This window comes from Monodelphis domestica, chromosome X, assembly GCF_027887165.1.
Source record: "Monodelphis domestica isolate mMonDom1 chromosome X, mMonDom1.pri, whole genome shotgun sequence".
Lineage (NCBI taxonomy): Eukaryota > Metazoa > Chordata > Mammalia > Didelphimorphia > Didelphidae > Monodelphis > Monodelphis domestica.
In genome coordinates, this window is record NC_077235.1 from 42,233,583 (window position 1) to 42,248,557 (window position 14,975).

At 39.4% G+C, this 14,975-nt stretch overlaps 1 long non-coding RNA gene across 2 annotated transcripts in view; it reads right to left on the reverse strand.

Annotated features, from left to right (window-relative positions):
• LOC103095441 (uncharacterized) overlaps window positions 1-14,975 on the reverse strand; it is a 183,408-nt gene that overhangs the window by 84,184 nt on the left and 84,249 nt on the right. For both annotated transcript variants that reach the window (XR_008914645.1, XR_008914644.1), the window contains 3 exons: window positions 12,110-12,178; window positions 11,250-11,347; window positions 584-9,659 (listed from right to left, as the gene is read on the reverse strand). This is a non-coding gene — a long non-coding RNA (uncharacterized LOC103095441). The remainder of the gene's footprint in view (window positions 1-583; window positions 9,660-11,249; window positions 11,348-12,109; window positions 12,179-14,975) is intronic.

The window sequence follows — 14,975 nt, forward strand, 5'->3', positions numbered from 1 at the left end:
CCCAGACAACCAACTCAACATTCTAAGTGATGGATCTCCCTTAAAGCACACATCTGCCCATGTTACTTCCTTACTCACAGATAGTCTCTAGGATAGAAACTCTTCTGTTTCATTTTTAAAGCACCTAACAAAGGGGTCCTAAAGCATTTTCCAGCCTTCATTAACCATTGCTACCCACCATCATGCCTTGAGTATACTTCCTCCTCACTTTGGTTCTGACTGCATGTAAGGACCTGATGTAGGTCTACGTCCCAGCAGGGTTAATTCTGCCAGCCATTAAATAACAAGTCCTATCTAGTATGGGGAAGGACTGACTGTTTTGGACATGGCTCAGGACAGATAATTGGAGGACTAGTTTCTAGTTCTCTAGGTTAGGATGCTGGAGCTCCATCCATCACCTCTGTGGGTTGCTGATTATTTGAGCAGCCATCCCTTTGACCTGTCTGCTGGGATCAATACCTGGTACATCTTTGGTTTTGGGAACAGGGACTTCCCTATTTCTTCTCACTAGGTTTGATATGCACTTGAGGAGAGGAGTTGGAAAATCTCACCCCCATCCATTATCTTGGAGTCCCCCACTCACCTTCATCTGTTTGCCACTGCTCCCTTGGATTCTGTTGAACACTGTGACAAGGGGGACCCATGAGGTCACCTGTCTAAAATGAATTTGAGTAAAGTCATGGTTGATTTCAAATGACTTCTGTATACCCAGCCATTGACCTGTGTGTGACCATAGAGAAGCAACTTCCCCTCTGAGGGTCATCTACCAACTGAAGATTTCAGTCTGTGTTCCAGATTCCAAGTGTCTGTGACCTGAGCACTAGGGCTGGGTCTCCCAGGCAACCAGCCCAACATTCTCAGTGATGCATCTCCCTTAAAGTGAACATCTGGCTATTTTACTAACTTACTCACAGCTCTTCTCTAGTATAGAAACTCTTCTGTTTGGCTTTTTTTGTTTGTTTGTTTGTTTGTTTGTTTTGCTTTAACTTAGACTTTTATTTCCATTTGAATTAATTTATTTATTCAATTTAGAACATTACTCGTTGGTTAACATAATCACATTATTTCACTCCCTCCCCTCCACCCACTCTTCCCACAACCAACACGTAATTTCATTGGGTATTATTTGTGTTCTCATTCAGAACCTATTTCCAAGTTTTTGTTTACTCTAGGATGTTCATTTAGTCTTCATCCCCAACTATACCCTTATACCCATGTATTCAAGCAGTTGTTTTTCTTCATTGTTTTTACTCCCACTATTTCCTCTGGATGTGGATAGTGCTTTTCCTCATAGGGCCCTCCAAGTTATTCAGGGTCATTGCATTGCCACTAATGGAGAAGTCCATTATATTCGATAGTACCACAGTGCATCAGTCTCAGTGTACAGTGTTTTCCTGGTTCTACTCCTCTCACTTTGCATCAGTTCCTGGAGTTTGTTCCAGTCCCCATGGAATTCTTCCACTTTATTAATCCTTTGAGCACAATAATAATCCATCACCAACATATACCACAATTTGTTCAGCCTTTCCACAATTGGAGGGCATCCCCTCATTTTCCAATTTTTTGCCACCACAAACAGCGTAGCTTTGAATATTTTTTACATGTCTCTTTCTTTATTGTCTCTTTGGGATAAAAACCCAACAGTGATTTGGCTGGATCAAAGAGCAGACAGTCTTTTATTGCCCTTTGGTCATAGTTCCAAATTGCCCTCCAGAATGGTTGGATCAATTCACAACTCCAACAGCAAATTAATGTTCCAACTTAGCCACATCCCCTCCAGTATTCATTACTTTCCTTTACTGTCATGTTAGCCAATCTGCTAGGTGTGAGGTGATACCTCAGAGTTGGTTTGATTTGCATTTCTCTGATTATAAGAGATTTAGAACACTTTTTCATGTGCTTATTAATACTTTTGATTTCTTTAACTCAAAATTGCCTATTCATGTCCTTTGCCCATTTATCATCTGGAGAATGGCTTGATTTTTGTACAATTGGTTTAGCTCTTTTAAATTTCAGTAATTAGACTTTTGTTCTTTTTTTTATAATGAAGATTGTTTCCCAATTTGTTTTTTCCCTTTTAATTTTGGATGCATTAGTTTTGTTTGTAAAAAAAGCATTTAATTTGATGTAATCAAAATTAGTGATTTTACATTTTGCCATTTTTTTCTAGCTCTGGCTTGGTTTTAAAGTCTTTCCTTTCCCAAAAATCAGACCTCATTTGCTTATAGCTTCCTTCTTTGTATTCATGTCATTCATCTATTCTGAGTTTATCTTGGTGTAGGGTGTGAGATGTTGATCCAAACCTGATCTCTCCCATACTGTCTTCCAATTTTCCCAGCAGTTTTTTTATCAAATAGTGGGGTTTTGTCCCCAAAACTGGGATCTTTGAGTTTGTCTTAGACTGTCTTGCTGAGGTCACTTACCCCAAGTCTATTCCACCGATACTCCTTTTTGTTTTTTAAACAGGAACAAACTGTTTTGATGACCGTTACTTTATAGTATAGTTTGAGATCTGGTACTACAAGTCCTCCTTCCTTTCCATTTTTTTCACGATTTCCCTGCATACCCTTGATATTTTGTTCTTCCAAATTAACTATGTTTTTTTTCTAATTCAGTATAAACATTTTTTGATACTTCAATGCGTATAGCACTAAAGAAATGAAATAGTTTGGGTAGTGTAAACCTTAAAATTTCTTAGACTTATAAATGTTGGAAATTTCACCATTGGGAAATTTCATACTTGGAAAATTTCCTACTGATAGTCTATTGGAATGTGAACCCCATTGGCATGGGAGGTTCCTCCTCCTCCCTTCTTAAGATTACTTTAGGACAGAAACCTTTTGCTGAACAATGGAAAGGGCTGCAGCATAGATCAAAATTTAATTATTCCAATCTCCAACCTACTCAGGGTAACAGGATTTAGGAAGGGCTGCAGCATAGATCAAAATTTAATTATTCCAATCTCTACCCTACTCAGGGTAACAGGATTTAGGAAGGGCTGTAGCAAAGGATCAAGATTTAATTATTTGAGAATATGACCTTCAACAGACATGTGCAAAGCCAGAGACCTCTGGGCGGTCCTGGGTTAAGCTAGAGCCACCATTGGCACAGGGAAGACATGAACAGTGATTGGTAGATGTGAGAACTGAGGGGAGGGAACTTGGATGGTTTCCTTAAACATAGCAGGGTCTGAGGACTAAGTGTGGTTGGTTGGAGAGGTTGTGCTCTGAGAAGCTTGACTGCTGACTTGAGTTTTCATTTAGGAATTACATAGCTGAATTTCTTGGCGACTTAAATTAAATATATATCAGTCTTTTAAAGTGATTTCCTTCCCACAGTAGGATGGTCATTTTTATTAAGTTAGCTCATCCCACACATGAGCAATCAATGTTTATCCAATTCTTTAGATCTAGATTTAATTGTGTAGAGAGTGTTTTGTAGTTGTATTCATATTGATCCTGTGTTTGTCTCAACAGATAGATTCCTAAGTATTTTATATTGTCTTGGGTGACTTTAAGTGGAATTTCTCTTTCTAATTCTTGCTGCTGAAATGGGTTGGAGGTATATAGAAATGCTGATGCGTTATGCAGATTTATTTTTTATCCTGAAACTTGGCTAAAATTGTAGATTGTTTCACTAACTTTTGGTTGATTCTCTAGGATTCTTTACATAAACCATCATATCATCTGCAAAGAGTGATTAAGTTGGCCTCCTCATTGCCAATTTTAATACATTCAATTTGTTTTTCTCAAATTTCTACTACCTGTGTTTCTAGTACAATGTTAAATAATAGAGGTGATAATGGGCATCCTTGTTTCACCTCTGATCTGAATGGGAAGGCTTCTAGTTTATCCCCATTGCAGATGATGTTTGCTGATGGTTTTTGATATATACTGTTTATTATTTTTAGGAAAGACCCTTCTATTCCTATACTTTCTAGTGTTTTCAATAGGAATGAGTGTTACATTTTATGAAAGGCTTTTTTGAATCTATTGAGAAAATCATGTGGTTTTTTCTTTTTGCTTGTTAATATGGTCATTTATGCAGATGGTTTTCCTAATATTGAACCATCGTTGCATTCCTTGTATGAATCCTACCTGATCATAGTGAATAACACCTGGCATGGCTTGTTGGAGTCTCTTTGCTAGTATCCTATTTAAGATTTTTGCATGTATATTCATTAAGGAGATAGATCTATAGTTTTCATTCTCTGTTTTTAATCTGCCTGGCTTTGGGATCAGTACCATGTTTGTGTCCTAAAAAGAATTTGGTAAAACCCCTTCATGGCTTATTCTGTCAAATAGTTTGTATAATATTGGGATTAGTTGTTCTTTGAATGTTGGATTGAATTCATTGGTGAATCCATCTGGACGTGGGGATGTTTTCTAAGGGAGTTTTTTGATAGCTTGTTCAATTTCTTTTTCTGATATGGGGTTGTTTAGAAAATTTATTTCTTCCTCTGTTAGTCTAGGCAATTTATATTTTTGTAAGTATTCATCCATATCACCTAGATTCCCATATTTGTTGCCGTGTAATTGGGCATAGTAGTTTTAAATGATAGCCTTAATTTCCTCTTCAGTAGAGGAGAGGTCTCCTTTTCATCTTCAATACTGTCAATTTGGTTTTTTCTTTCTTTTTTGAATTAGACTGACTAGTACTTTGTCTTTTTTATTTGTTTTTTCAAAGTACCAGCTTCTAGTCTTATTTATTAAATCAATAGTTCTTTGACTTTCAATTTTATTAATTTCTCCTTTGATTTTTAGGATCTCTAATTTAGTCTTGCTCAGAGGATTTTTGATTTGTTCTTTTTCTAGTTTTTTTATTTACATGCCCAATTCATTGACCTCTGACCTTCTTAATTTGTTAATATATGAACTCAAGAATATAAATTTCCCCCTGAGTACTACTTTGCCTGTATCCCATAGGTTTTAAAAGGATGTCTCATCATTGTAATTTTCTTCAGTGAAGTTAATTGTTTCAAAGATTTGTTCTTTAATCAATTTTGGAGAATTGTATTGTTTAATTTCCAATTAATTTTTGATTTACCTGTCCATGTGCCCTTACTAATTTTTATTTTAATTGCATTGTGATCTGAGAAGGTTGCATTTATTATTTCTGCTATTTTGCCCATGTTTGCAATGTTTTTATGCCCTCATACATGGTCAGTTTTTGTGAATGTGCCATGTGCTGCTGAAAAGAAAATGTATTCCTTTTTTCCCTATTTATTTTTCTCCACATGTCTAACTCTAATTTTTCTAAAATTTCATTCACTTCTCTTACCTCTTATTTATTTTTTGTTTTGATTTATCTAGTTCGAATAGAGGTCTCCTACTACTATAGTTTTCTATATATTTCATCCCTGAGTTCCTCTAGTTTCTTCTTTAGAAATTTGGATGCTATGCCATTTGGTGCATATATGTTCAGTACGGACATTTTCTCATTGTCTATACTGCTTTTTTCAGGATGTAATTACTTCCCTATCTTTTTTAACTATATTTTTTCCCTTGGAATTGTCAGATATCATTATTGAGACTCCTGCCTTCTTTTTATCAGTTGATGGCCAATAGATTTGGCTCCATCTTCTTACTTTCACCCTATGTGTATCTAACTTCCTCATGTGCAATTCTTGTAGATAGCATATGATAGGGTTTTGGATTCTAATCCACTCTGGTATTTGTTTGTGTTTTATGGGAGAGTTCATTCCATTCAGATTCAGAGTTATGATTGCTAGATGTGTATTTCCCAGCATTTTGATTCCTACTCCTGGTCCTGCCTTTCCTTCTTTCACTATTTCCTTTTACACCAATGTTTGGGTTAATCAGTCCCCTTAGTTCCCACCCTTATTTTACTTCCTTTTCTACCCCTCTCCCTTCTTATTCCCCCACTTATTTTCTCTGTAGTCTTTCTAAAATTACCACCCCACCATCTCCCTCCCTTGTACTGCTTCCCTCCCTACCAATCTGTTTGTTACACTTCTGCTACCCTATAGGGCGCAAATCTATTCTCTGCCCCAATGGAATGGATTCTTCTTCCCTCTTCGGGTCAATTTCAAAGCACATAAAAGTTGAATATTTCCTATCTCCAACATCTTTACCCTTCCAGTGTATTGATGTTCTCTCCCCTCCTGCCATGAGCTTCTTTGTGACATATAAATTTACCCCCATTTGTTTCCTTTCCCATTTTTAGTATTAACCCCCTTTTACCTCTATTTGTATATATTAATACAGATATATATATATATACATATATATGTATTTATGAATGCATATAATTATTCACCTATTTATGTCTTGTCCCTCCTTCTAAGTGTAACTCTTGTAGCTGCGCAGGTGATAAAAACAGTTTTTAAGAGTTAAGAATACCTCTTTTCTCATAGGGATACATTACATTTTAACCTACTGAGACTCTTTAAAAAAGGGGAGGGTTGTTTGTCTTGTTTTTCTTTTTTCCCCCTTTTCAAAATTACATTTTGATGATTCTCTTGAGTTCTGTGCTTGGGCATCGAATTTCCTGTTCAGCTCGGGTCTTTTCTTTACAAATTCTTGGAATGTATCTCTTTTGCTGAATGACCATACTTTCCCCTGTAAGAATATAATCAGTTTTGCTGGGGAGTTGGCTCTTGGTTGTAGACCTAGTTCCCTTGCTTTGTGGAATATCATATTCCATGCATTTCGGTCCTTTAATGTGGATACAGCCAGATGCTGTGTTAACCTCACTGTGGTTCCATGGTATGTGAATGACTTCTTCTTGGCAGCTTGTAATATCTTTTCTTTGGTCAGATAGTTCATTAAGTACAGGAGGTAATCTGTGGATTCTTTCAATCTCCACTTTTCCCACTTGTTCTAGAATATCAGGGCAGTTTTCTTGAATTACTTTCCTGTAGTATTGTGTACAGACTTTTTCTTTTGTCATGTTTTTGTGGTATACCAGTGATTCTTAAATTGTCTCTGCTCAAACAATTTTCTACATCCTCTGTTTTGTGAATGAGATGCTTCATATTTTCCTCAATATTTTTATTCTTTTGTTTTTGTTTTATAATGTCCTGCAGCCCTGTGAGGTCACTTAATTGTCGTTGTATTCTGGTTCTTAAAGACTGGATTTCATCCCTGGCTTTTTGGTCATCCTTCTCTTTCTGGTCTGATTTTCCTTGGAGGTCATCCTTTATCCTCTTTACCTCATATTTTATCACCTTTGCCTCATCTTTCATCTCCTTTGGCTCATTTTCCAGCTGTTTGATTTTGGCTTAAAAGACACTATTTTTGCATTTAGTTCAATTGCTTCTCTTTCCAGATGACTTGTGTTCATTTTTAAGTTTTTTCCCCAATTGTCTTTAGCCTCTCTTAATTGTGTTTTGAATTGTATTTTGAGTTTTTCCAAAACTTGTATTCAATTCCCAGGGATTCCTGATTTATTGTTTGCTGATCCCACCCCCTCTATTCCATTCACTGTATAGAAGCTGTCTATTGTAATTTCTTTCTTCTTCTGTTGTTTGCTTATATTCAACCCTTCTTTGACCCTCCCACATTTGTCTGTGCTCTTGTTCCTCTCATTTTTTTATTGGTTTTGGGGGCTTCTGACAGCTTCTCCTCATGGAAGTTAGAGAGGATCTTTGGATGCAGTCTGTGGGCAACGGTTTTGGGGGTTTGAGTGTCCCTGTCCTCTGCAGGCTTTTGATTAGATTAAAATCCAGCAGTCTTTGAGGGAGGGCTGTGGAGCCTGGGCTTCCCTGAGTTCTGAAGACTTTTGATGGGATTAAGTTCAGTTGGGTTGGGCTGGGTGTGCTCTGGGGCCCACACCTCGTGGACCTCTGCAGCAAATATGGAGGGTATCCACAGCTTTGGCCAGGCTGCCAGCTCTAAGTTCCCTCTGCAGCTCCTTCCCCACCATCTGTGTTCGAGGCTTTGAGCTTGGCACAGCCTTGTCCTCAAGGTACACACTCAGGACAAACAGGAACTCAGGATCTTTGCCTGCCCAGAGGTTCCCACTGCCACTGGAGGCTCAGCGTTCTCTCTGGGAGGAGGGAAGGGTCCTGGGTCCTTCCTTCAGCCTTCCCCTTAAACCCGAGTGTTCTCAGATTCCGGCTTTGAGGGGCGTACCTTTTGAATTGATTCCAGCAGGAGGGTTCCTTGGTTCTTGTCTTATTGTTAGGTTTGATTTTCAGTGCCCTTGGAGCATTCGGTATGTGGTAAGGAAGGGTATTCAGAGGTCTGAAATTCATTTCCTTCTAGCCCAACATCTTGACTCTGCGTCCTGCTTGGCTTTTTAAAGCACCTCAGAAAGGAGTCCCAACTTGTTTTTCAGCCTTCATTAGCTTTTGCTACACAAGCCCAGTTCCACCAGCATGCCTAGAATACTTTACATCCTCAGGTTGGTTTTGATTCCATGCAAGATCCTATGTAGATCCCACTCCCAGCAGCATTAATCCTGCCAGTCATCAAATAGCAGGTTCTATCTAGTCTGCGGAAGGACTGACTGTTTTGGACATGGCTTCAGGACAACTAAGTGGAGGAATGATTTCTATTTCTCTGGGATAGGTTGCTAGAGCTCCCTCCATTACCCCTGTGGGCTGCCGACTGTTTGATCAGGCATGCCTTTGGTTGTTGGCTAGGATCAATAACTGGTACCGTATTGGTTTTCAGAACAGGGGCTTCCCTATTACTTCCACCTCAGTTTGATATGGAGGGCAGGAGAGGAGTTGGAAGATCTCACTTCCATCCATCACCTTGGGAGTCCCCGACTCATATTCCTCTGAGTGCTATTGCCTGCTGGGTTTCCCTCGAACACTGTGACCAGGGAGATCCATGAGGTCACCTGTCAACAAGGAATTTGAGTAAAGTCATGTTTGATTTCAAAAATCTCCTGTATACCCAGCCATGGACCTGTGTGTGAGCATAGGGAAGCCACTTCCCTTCTCAGCCTCATCTACCAACTGAGGGTTTCAATGTGTGCTCCAGATTCCAGGGGTCTGTGACCTCAGCACTAGGGCTGGGTCTCCCAGGCAACCAACTCAACATTGTAAGTAACACATTTCCCTTAAAGCCCATATCTGCCCATTTTTCTTCCTTACAATTACCCCTCTAGTATAGAAACTCTTCTGTTTGGCTTTTTGAAGCACATCACAACGGAGTCCCAAAGGGTCTTTCAGCCTTCAATAGCCTTTGCTACCCTAATCCAGTCCCACCATCATACCTAGAATACTTTACCTCCTCAGGTTAGTTCTGAGTACATGCAAGCTCCTATGTAGGTCCCAGTCCCAGTAGGGTTAATCTTGTCATCCATCAAATAGCAGGTTCTATCAAGTCTGGGGATGGATTGACTGTTTTGGATCTTGCCTCAAAACAACTAAGTGGAGGAATGGTTTCTAGTTCCCTAGGTTAGGATGCTGGAGCTCCATCCATCACCTCTGTGGGCTGCTGGTTGTTTGAGCAGCCATCACTTTGGCCTTTCAGCTAGGATCAATAACGGGTGCTTCTTTGGTTTTGGGAACAGGGACTTACCAATTTCTTCTCCCTCAATCTGATATGGAAGGGAGGAAAGGAGTTGGAAGATCTCACCTCTATCCATTATGTTTGGAGTCCCCTACTCACATTCCTCTGAGTGCTGTTGCCTGCTTTGTTTCCCTCGACACTGCGACCAGGAAGATCCACGATGTCACCTGTCTACAAGGAATTTGAGTAAAGTCATGTTTGATTTCAATAGTCTTCTGTTTACCGAACCATGGAACTGTGTGTGAACATAGGAAAGCCACTTCCCTTCTCAGCCTCATATACCAACTGAGGGTTTCAATGTGTGTTCCAGATTCCAGGCGTCTGTGACCTCAGTACGAGGGCTGGGTCTCCCAGGCAACGAACTCAACATTGTAAGTGACAGATTTCCCTTAAAGCCCATATCTGCCCATTTTTCTTCCTTACTCATAATTACTCTCTAATATAGAAAATCTTCTGTTTGGCTTTTTGAAGCACATCACAATGGAGCCCCAACGGGTCTTTCAGCCTTCAATAGCCTTTGCTACCTGAATGCAGTCCCACCACCATACCTAGAATACCTTACATCCTCAGGTTAGTTCTGATTACATGCAAGATCCTATGTAGGTCTCGGTCCAAACAGGATTAATCTTGCCAGTAATTAAATAGCAGGTTCTATCAAGTCTGGGGATGGATTGAATGTTTTGGACCTGGCCTGAGGACAGCTAAGTGGAGGAATGATTTCTAGTTCTCTAGGTTAGGATGCTGGAGATCCATCCATCACCTCTGTGGGCTGCTGATTGTTTGAGAAGCCATCCCTTTGGCCTTTCTGCTAGGATCAATAACTGGTACTTCTTTGATTTTGGGAACAGGGACTTCCCTATTTCTTTTCACTAGTTTTGATAATGATGGGAGGAGAGGAGGTGGAAAATCTCACCTCCATCCATTACCTTTGTAGTCCCCTACTCACTATCCTCTGAGTGCTGATGCTCACTGGGTTTCCCTCAAATACTGTGACCAGGGGGATCTATGAGGTCACTGTCAACAAGGAATTTGAGTAAAGTCATGTATGAGTTCAAATGTCTTCTCTATACCCAGCCATGGACCTGTGTTTGAGCATGGGTAAGCCATTTCCCCTCTGAGCCTCATCTACCAACTGAAGGTTTCACTGTGTGTTCCAGATTCCAAGGGTATGTGACCTGGGCACTAGGGCTGGGTCTCCCAGGCAACCATCCCAACATTCTAAGTGATGGATCTCACTTAAAGTGCCCATCTGTCCATTTTAGTTCCATCTTCACAATTGCTCTGTTATATAGAAACTCTTCTGTTTGGCTTTTTAAAGAGCATCACAACAGGGTCCCAACTTATCTTTCAGCCTTCATTAGCCATTGCAAAGCAAGCCGAGTCCCACCACTATGTCTCAAATACTCTGCCTCCTCACTTTGGTTCTGACTGCATGTAAGGACCCTATGTAGGTTTACATCCCAACATGGTTACTTCTGCCAGCCATCAAATAACAAGTCCCATCTAGTCTGGGGAAGGACTGACTGTCTTGGACTTGGGCTCAGGACAGTTAAGTAGAGGACTGGTTTCTATTTCACTAGGTTAGGAGGCTGGAGATCCATCCATAACCTCTATGGGATGCTGATTGTTTGATCAGGCATCCTTTTGGCCTGTTTGCTAGCATCAATAACAGATACCTCTTTGGTTTTCAGAACAGTGGCTTCCCTAATTCTTCCTTGTCGGTTTGATATAGATAGGAGAAGAAGAGTGGGAAGATCTCACCTCTATCACCTTTGGAGTCCCCCACTCACTATCCTCTGAGAGCTGCTGCTTGCTGCATTTGCCTCAAACATTGTGACCATGGGGATCCATGACGTCACCTGTATACAAGGAATATGAGTAAAGCCGTGTTTTATTTCAAAAGTCTTCTTTATACCCAGCCATGGACCTGTGTGTGAGCATAGGGAAGCCACTTCCCTTCTCAACCTCATCTACCAACTGAGTGTTTCACTGTGTGTTCCAGATTCCAAGGGTCACTGACCTAAGCACTAGGCCTGGGTCTCCCACGCAACCAACTGAACATTCTAAGTGATGGATCTCCGTTAATGCCCATATCTGCCCCATTTTACTTCCTTAATAACTACTCTCTGGATAGAAACTCTTCTGTTTCACTTTTAAAGCACCTCACATCAGGGTCCTAACTCATTTTTCAGCCTTCATTAACCATTGCTACCCACCAGTATGCCTCGAATAGTCTGCCTCATCACTTTGTTCTTGACTGCATGTAAGGACCCTATGGAGGTCTGTCGCAACAGGGTTAATTCTGCCCGCCCTCAAATAAAAAGGCCTGTCTAGTCTGGGTGAAGGACTGACTGGTTTTGATGTGTGCTCAGAACAGATAAGTGGAGGACTTGTTTCTAGTTCGCTAGGTTAGGAGGCTAGAACTCCATCTATCACCTCTGTGGGCTGCTGATTGTTTGAGCAGGCATCCCTTTGGCCTGTCTGCTAGGATCAATAAGTGGTACATTTTTGAATTTGGGAACAGGGACTTCCATATATCTTCTCCCTCGGTTTTATATGGATGGGAGGAGCGGAGTTGAATGATCTCACCTCCATCAATCACCTTGGAGTCCCCCACTCACCTTCATCTGTGTCTTGCTGCTCCCTGGGATTCTCTCGAACTCTGTGACCAGGGGGACCCATGAGGTCACCTGTCAATAAGGAATTTGAGTAAAGTCAGGTTTGATTTCAAATGACTTCTGTATAACCAGCCATGGACCTGTGTGTGACCATAGAGAAGCAACTTCCCCTCTGAGGGTCATCTACCAACTGAAGTTTTCGGTCTGAGTTCCAGATTCTAAGGATCTGTGACCTCAACACTAGGGCTGGGTCTCCCAGGCAACCATCCCAACATTCTCAGTGATGGACCTGCCTTAATATGCATATCTGGCCATTTTACTTCCTTACTCACAACTAGTCTCTAATATAGAAACTCTTCTTTTTGGCCTTTGTTTTATTTGTTTCTTTTTTTGCTTTTACTTGCACTTTATTTTTTTCCATTTGAATTAATGTATTTATTCAATTCAGAACATTATTCCTTGGTTAGCATAATCACATTATTTCCCTCCCTCCCCTCTACCTATTATTCACTCAACCAACATGCAATTTCATTGGGTATTACTTGTGTCCTTGTTCAGAACCTATTTCCATGTTGTTGTTTACACTAGGATGTTCATTTAGAGCTTTCATCCCCAACATAACCTTACACCTATGTATTCAAGCTTTTGTTTTTCTTCTGTTTCCTCTGGATGTGGATAGTGGTTTTCCTCATAGGGTACTCCAAGTTGTTCAGGGTCATTGCATTGCCACTAATGGAGAAGTCCATTACAATCAATTATACAACAGTGTATCAGTCTCTGTGTACAGTGTTTTCCTGGTTCTGCTCCTTTCACTCTGCATCAATTCCTGGAGGTTGTTCCAGTCCCCGTGGAATTCCTCCACTTTATTATTCCTTTTAGCACAATAGTATTCCATCACCAATATATACCACAATTTGTACAGCCATTCCCCAATTGAAGGGCATTCCCTCATTTTCCAATTTTTTGCCACCACTAAGTGCACAGCTATGAATATTTTTTATGTGTCTTCTTCTTTATTGTCTCTTTGGGGTACAAACTCAGCAGTGCTATGACTGAATCAAATGGCAAGTAGTCTCTTATCGCCCTTTGGGCACAGTTCCAAATTGTCCTCCAGAATGGTTGGATTAATTCACAACTCCACCAGCAATGAGTTAATGTCCCAACTTTGACACATCCCCTCCATCATTCATTACTTTCCTTTGCTGTCATGTTAGCCAATCTGCTAGGTATGAGGTGATACCTCAGAGTTGTTTTGATTTGCATCTCTCTGATTATAAGAGATGTAGAACACCTTTTCATGTGCTTATTAAAACTTTTGATTTCTTTAACTGAGAATTGCTTATTCATGTCCCTTGCCCATTTATCAATTGGAGAATGGCTTGATTTTTTGTAGAAGTCATTTAACTCTTTATAAATTTGAGTAATTACAGGATTTTGTAATGAAGATTGTTTCCCAATTTGTTGCTTCCCTTCTAATTTTGGATGCATTTGTTTCATTTGTAAAAAAACCTTTTAATTTGATGTAATCAAAATTAGTGGTTTTACCTTATGTCATTTTTTTCTAGCTCTTGCTTGATGTTAAAATCTTTCCTTTCCCAAAAATCTGACAAGTATTCTATTCTGTGGTCGCCTAATTTGCTTATAGTTTCCTTTTTGTATTCAGGTCATTCACCCATTCTGAGTTTATCTTGGGGTAGGGTGTGAGATGTTGATCCAAACCTAATCTCTCCCATACTGTCCTCCGATTTTCCCAGCAGTTTTTATCAAAAAATGGGTTTTGGTCCCCAAAGCTGGGATCTTCGGTTTTATCATAGACTGTCTTGCTGAGGTTATTTACTCCAAGTCTATTCCACTGATCCTCCTTTCTGTCTCTTAACCAGTACCAAACTGTTTTGATGACTGCTGCTTTATAGTATAGTTTGAGATCTGGTACTAAAAGTCCTACTTCCTTTGCATTTTTTAAATGATTTTCCTGGGTGTCCTTAATCTTTTCTTCTTCCAAATGAACTTTGTTATATTTTTTTTTCTAATTTAGTAAAAATGTTTTTTGATTGTTTAATGGGTATAGCACTAAATAAGTGAATTAATTTGGGTAGGATTGTCCTTTTTATTATATTAGCCTTCTGAACCAATGTGCAATCAATATTTTTCCTATTTAGATAAATATTTAATTATGTGGAGGGTGTTTTGTAATTGTGTTCATATACATCCTATGTTTGTCTCAGCAGATATATTCCTAAGTATTTTATATTGTCTAGGGTGCTTTTAAGTGGAATTTCTCCTTCTAATTCTTGCAGATGAAATGTGTTGGAGAGATATAGAAATGCTGATGCCTTATGCAGGTTTATTTTGTATTTGACAATGTTGCTAAAATTGTTGATTGTTTTGACTAGCTTTTTTGTTGATTCTCTAGGATTCTTTAAGTAAACAATCATATCATCCTCAAAGAGTGATAGCTTGGTCTCCTCATTGCAAATTTTAATACCTTCACTTTGCTTTTCTTCTCAAATTTCTACTGCTAGTGTTTCTAGTAAAATGTTAAATAATACATGTAATTTCCCTGGATATCCTTGATCTTTTGTTCTTCCAAATGAACATTGTTATGTTTTTTTTCTAATTCAGTAAAAAAGTATTTTGGTTGTTCAGTTCATATAGCAGTAAATAAGTAAATTGATTTGGGTAGGATTGTCATTTTTATTATGGTAGTTCTTCCCACCCATGAGCAATCAATGTTTTTCCAATTGTTTAGATCTAGTTTTAATTGTGTGGAGAGTGTTTTATAGTGGTGTTCATATAGATCTTGTGTTTGTCTTGGCAGATAGATTCCTAAGAATTCTATATTGTCTAGGTTGACTTTAAATGGAATTTC